Here is a 6,508-nt window from a genome sequence, read left to right as displayed (position 1 = left end):
ATAGTTTCTTTGACTTGTTCTTCCTCTAGCTTAATTCCCAATAAGTAACCATATAGTTTTTTAATCATCTTTTCATCAGTACCTGTCAAAATCTTATCTAAATCAGTCTGTTTATCGTAAAATCCCTTTGTTTTGGAATCTTCATCATACCTTGAGTGTATTTGCGCATATGAAAACCAATTCATCTGTATACCTTGTTCCTCTAATTTTTGTATCGATTTAAGTTCACCCTTTTCATCTAGTAATTCCCCATATCTAACTGTTTGTTCCTTTTTATAGATTATAGGATAAGAAAAAGCTTCTATCGTCGATAACCAAACTGGGATTTTCAAATAACATTGTTTTTTTATCTTCTCCCAGTTTAACCACAAAGACTCCCGTATATAATGTCTTCTAAAATAGCCCTGTGTTTTAGTTCCCTTGTACCATAGAAAAGCATGCCAGCCCAGCAGCAAGTCATGACCTTCTAATGTCAACAATCTAGTCTTCCTTAATGTTATCCATTCTTTAAACCTCATCAAATTTGCAGCTTGATAGTACAACTCCCAATTAGGCAGGCCAAACCCTCCTCTAGTTCTAGCATCTTGCAAAAGCTTTAGCTTTATCCTCGCTTTCTTACCTTGCCATATATACTTCAACACAATTTTATTTAAGTCCTCAAAATAGTCTTTTCCAAGCCTAATTGGTATTGTTTGAAACAAAAATAAGATTCTGGGTAAAATATTCATCTTGATTGTTGAGATCCTCCCTATTAATGACAATTGTAAGTTTTCCCATTTCTTCAAATCTAGGGCTATCTGTTGTTTAAGTTTAATATAATTATTCTCTTTTAATGTACTACATCTTGATGTCAAATATATCCCCAAGTACTTAACCTTGTTTGTAACTTGGATTTTCAGCAAATCTGCCAATTCTTCTCTTTGTCTTAGTAACATATTCTTTGACAAAATATTTGTTTTATCTTTATTTATTTTCAGACCAGCCACCTCACCATATGTCTCTATCTTTTCCAGCAGCTTCAAGGCTGTTTCTATAGGGTCTTCTAAAATAAAGACTAAGTCATCTGCAAAGGCTTGTAATTTAAATTCTTCCTTTTTGATTTTCATTCCTTTTATAGTTTTATCTTCTCTGATATTTCTATTCAACACTTCCAAAGTCAATATAAATAGCAAGGGAGAAAGCGGACATCCTTGTCTTGTGCCTTTTCTTATATTAATAGAATCAGTAAATTCTCCCTCTATCATAACCTTTGCGGTTTGCTCATGATAAATTGCTTCTATTGCTTGGATAAATCTTCTAGCAAAGCCCATCTGTTCCAATAAAAGTAACATAAATCTCCAATTCACATTGTCAAATGCCTTTTGGGCATCTAAAAATATCAAAGCCAATTGCTTTTCAGGATGTGCCTCATAGTATTCCAAAGTGTCCAGAATTACTCTCATATTGTCTTTAATTTGTCTCTTTGGCAGAAATCCATTTTGATCTGGATGAATAAAACTATTCAAATATTTTTTAAGTCTTTCTGCTAATATCGAAGCAAAAATTTTATAGTCTGCATTTAATAAAGAGATCGGTCTATAGTTCTTAATTTGCAGTGGATCAGCCTCATCTTTTGGAATAAGTGTAATATAGGCTTCTGACCATGTTTTAGGTATCATCTTCTTTAACATAGCTTCATTCATAACATCTAAAAGTGGAATGCTCAATGATTCTTGTAATGTTCTATAGAATTCTGCAGGCAGCCCATCTGGACCTGGTGCTTTCCCATTATTTTGTTTCTTTAGTGCTTGACTTAATTCCATTATTGTTATATTACTTTCTAACATTTCTTCAGTCTCTTTAGATATTTTAGGTAAGTTTGCATTCTGTAAGTACTGTTTAATTTTTCCCTCATCAATATTCTCCTTCTTATAAAGTTGTCCATAAAAATCTTGAATAATTTCCTTTTTTTCTTTATTACCATAACAGACTTGACCTTGGTCATCTATTAACTGGGATATAGTTGAAATACAAAAATAGAATATTTAGAATGTTAGGTAATAAGGAATATTATTGACTTTTCTTCTCCCTTTTCTTTTGCTACTTGACATTACATTTATAAAATGTTTTTTTTTCTTTTTTCTTAAGATAGAATAGGTATGATTATATGATTTGTTATAGAATAAATTACTTAAATCATAGTTATCTCATAAGGCATGATTGAATAAAAGTATAGTCAAATCTTTTTTTTTTTCAATAATGATATGTGGATATATAAGTTTGAATTGATAATAAGAGTTATTATGTAATGTAATTGTAATTGTGACTATGAAATGAATGCACAAAACTGATGAACCAACCGACACACTGTTTGTATATAAGTTTCGAAGAGAGCAGATGTTTTTATGTTTTTGTTTGTTTGTTTGTTAAAAAACCAATAAAATTGTTTTCAAAAAAAAAAAAACAGACTTTAAAGAGTTAATAGTACTATTTTCAGTCCTTAGCAGTCTTCCCGGAATCTATCTGGCAACGCAGAATTGCTCATAAATCACAACGGCCACTTCAAACATATTCTTTCGAATCCACAAAGCACTACTCGCGTTTCACTTTGCTCCAAGCAAAGATTGAGAGTCAGCACACCTCCTTAAATCCCCAGTATGGGCGTGTCAGTCTCTCTAATCAATGTCTGGCTTGACGCCTCCCTTCAGATTGTGATTGACATTTCAATCTTCTTCTAGTTCTAGCGTCAAGCCAACATCTGTCAGTTTCCTCCTCGCTAGAAACCCCTGACTCATTTTGTGGATCAGCTGCTGTCATGTACGAAGTCGAAGGTTCTGGAGTGGATTGTCTCTCTGACAATCTCTCATCCTCCTGGCTCACATCTGTGTCCTCTGATAATTCAGACTCCACATTCACAGCAGGCTCAAACCTTCCATCTTCAGAGGCATCAGAGTCAAAACTCCCAGCAGGGTCAATCCTTCCAGTCACAACACTGATGGATTTTGTTAATTACTGCCAGATCTGTGGGTACCATAATCAATTTCCAATTTTGGGCAAAAGCAATTCTTCCAGCTGTTATAATGTGTAGTACTAGATGTTGGTACTTCTTGTCCCGTGTTGATTCTATCATTCCCAGCAGAAAAGTCTCTGGTTTAAACTTAGTCTTTTGCTTTATTAACTCTTCTAACCATGCTCGAATTTTGAGCCAATACGTTCACACTTGGGGACATGTCCACCACATGTGAAAATAAATTCCCTGGCTGTGGTTGCACTTCCAACACTTAGCTGACAAGTTAGGAAACATCCTAGTTAGTCTCGCTGGTGGGAGATGCCACCAATAAAACATTTTATAGATATTTTCCTTATAGGAGACCAACAACATTAGATTATAATTGATTTGCCGTATTTGTTCCCATTGGTCTAAATCAATAGTGTGGCCAAAATTTTTAGCCCAGGTTATCATATTCTCTTTGACCATCTCCTCTTCCATTTTAAATTTCAATAAGTAATTGTACATTTTGGTAATCAGCGGTCTTCATGACCTGATCCAGAGAAGTGGCAGCCCAGCCGATTAAAGGTGAAAGCAAAGGTTGAGAGCAACGTGGAATAGCAGTGAAAAGTGGATTAAAAAGGGATACCGGCAGAAGAAAACTTTGATAATCTGAGTGAGAGTGAGGCTCTCAAACCAAGGATTGAAGCAAGCAGCGGATATAGTGGTAGGAGTTGGTGTGTCGGACAGAATAAATGGTAATGGCGCAGATAATCTGACAGATGGTAGACTGGGGCGGAGAGAGAAGAAAATACGTCTTTTGTGCTTGGTTTCCCTGTTTTTTTGTTCCTGAGACCCAGAGAGAAAGACTATTGGAATACTTTGACTTTGTTTGGTGATAGAGACTGAAGTAGAGTGAACTCAAATAAGAAGTGAAAGTGATGACCTATAGCTGGAATGACTGCATTTTGAGACAAGGGAAGACATCTTGAAGAAGAAAGAAGTGAGCTGAGTAAAAGAAAACTGGGACTCTGTAACTAATCCATAAGTAATTATACAAATTGATATATATTCTATTTAAGAACTATATAGATAGTATTAAAATTGTGCATTTATAAAATATTTACAAACAACGGAATAATTTATAAGAATTAAGTGTTAAAAAAAAATGGTTTATTAATAGTGTACCAACAATAACATGGACGGAGGGATTGCCCTACTACCCCTTAATATAAATGGACTAAACCTAAAAGGAAGCAAATTCTTACGAAACTCGCAAAGCAAGATGCAGACATTACATGTTTACAAAAAGTGCACATCCTGAAACAAGACGGACATTTATTAGAATTCCCTAAACTGGGTAAACTACATCTGGCCCTAACAAATAAAAAGAAGAGAGGTGTTGCGGTATACGTTAAAAATTGGCTAAATTCAAAGTTAATATATAATGATGATGATGGAAGGATACTCCTTATAGAGATAACAATAGAACAAAAAAGATGTTGTTGGTAGCAATTTATGCTCCAAATACCAATCAAAAGGAATTTTATCATAAGCTTCATAAGAAAATTATAGAGGCCAAACTAACAAATATATCTATAGTAGGGGACTAGAATGCAGTGTCAAATATAGAAAAGGACTACAAAAGTAGCAAAAACAATAAAAAAAGAGGAGAACCCTTCCAATAACATTTGATAAATTAGCCCAAGAAGTGAATTTAAAAGATGTGTTATGTTTATGTAAATAACGTAGAATATTTTGATATTCTGTTGATATTGAAGGTTATTTGTTGTATTATGGTTTGATATTTGTCTGCTGAAAAGACATGGAACCGGTAAGAAGACTTTATAACTGGATATTTCTCGACTGTTAAAAACGTGTATGACATCGATTGTTTATTGGACTGTGCTATTTCTTCAAGTAAACATTAATACAACTTGTTCAACTCTGTGTGGCTGTATATTTCTTCATAACTGTTCTCATAAACCATTTTTGCATATCCTTTTTATACAAGGGTTACTCTGCACATATCCTAACATTGGTTATGGGCCCAGAGAGATATTAAGAACCAGTATGAATATACAGTTTCATATTTAAACAGCTAATTGTGGTTTATTATTACAATGGCACAAGAACAATCAACCAGTCTATCCCTAATAATCTGGTTGGATGGAACAAACTATGTTTCCTGGTCTATGAAGTGCAGCCTACTTCTGCGTAAAGAAGGATTATGGACTGTAGTGAATAATCCACCGGATGTAACAACTTTGGATCCATCGAATGATGAAGATAAAAAGAAAATAGATGATTTTAACCGGGATAATGAAAAGTCTCTTAGTATAATTGGACTGACACTGAGTGATCAGCAGTTAGTCCATATTTGTGGTGAAGAATCTGCTGCTAGGTGTTGGGACATTTTGAAGAGGATTTATGTTCGAGATAGTGTGGGCACACACATACACCTTACACATAAACTGTTTAGAGCCCGTCTTATAAAAGGTGGCGATATGCTAGCTCATTTGGAGTTTATGAAAAGGACTTTTCAGGAGCTACAAGAAAAAGAACTGATTTTTTTCTGAGTTGCATCAGGTTTACATTATTCTTTCTTCTATGGATGAAACTTATGATTTATGTGTCTTCACTGGAAGTTTTAAACAGAGATGAACTTACATTGACTGGTATAACTGGAAGACTGTTAAAAGAGTCAAGAAGAAGGCAAGATAAAATTCAACTGAGAGAAAGACAACCACAGGAAGAAAAACTGTCTTCAACTGCCTATATTGTTAGGAAAGGTTTTTCTTGTGGGCTAAAGGACTTATAGCCAGATACTGTAAAAAGGGTAAGAAACAGAATAATATACAGAGAGCTCATAAGAATGTTAGTTTAGCAATATCAAATATTTAGCAATATCAAATGTAAACCATGATATACGGGTAGTTGATAGTGGAGCGCAGTGTATAACTAAAAGTAAAGAGAGATTTGTTAATTTGAGAAAGAGTGAACAGCATATATCATTAGCTAATCAATGAAAAATGAAAGCATGTGGAGAAGGTACTGCATATTGTTCATATATAAATGAAAGTTTACTGATGTTATATGTACCTGGAATGAAGTTTAATTTGCTATCTGTAAGAGAAATGGAAAAAGCAGGCTTTGTAGTAAGATTTAAGGGAGATTCATGTTTAATAGACAAACAAGGTAAAAGTATTACTGCAAAATTGGAAAATGGTTTGTTTATTATAAATGATGATCCATCAAGTAATGTTAACTCTGTTTATGAGAATAAGAAGCCTCATGATGAATGTATTCATCTACTCCATAGATGTATGGGACATATAAATTTCAAAATGATCAAGAAAACTGTTGAGTTGTCTACTGGTATAGATTTAAAACCTTGTATAAAGTATGTAGATTGCAATATGAGTAATAAAAAGGAAAACAAGGTAATTTCTGAATATATGGTAAATGGACTGAAAATCGATAAACCATTAGAGTTGTGTTTGCTGATATCATTGGACCTAGAAAACCTAGTATAGGTGG

This window comes from Pseudonaja textilis, chromosome Z (genome assembly GCF_049901715.1).
Source record: "Pseudonaja textilis isolate UNSWEBS1 chromosome Z, rPseTex1.2, whole genome shotgun sequence".
Lineage (NCBI taxonomy): Eukaryota > Metazoa > Chordata > Lepidosauria > Squamata > Elapidae > Pseudonaja > Pseudonaja textilis.
Note: the sequence above shows the minus strand (reverse complement) of the source record.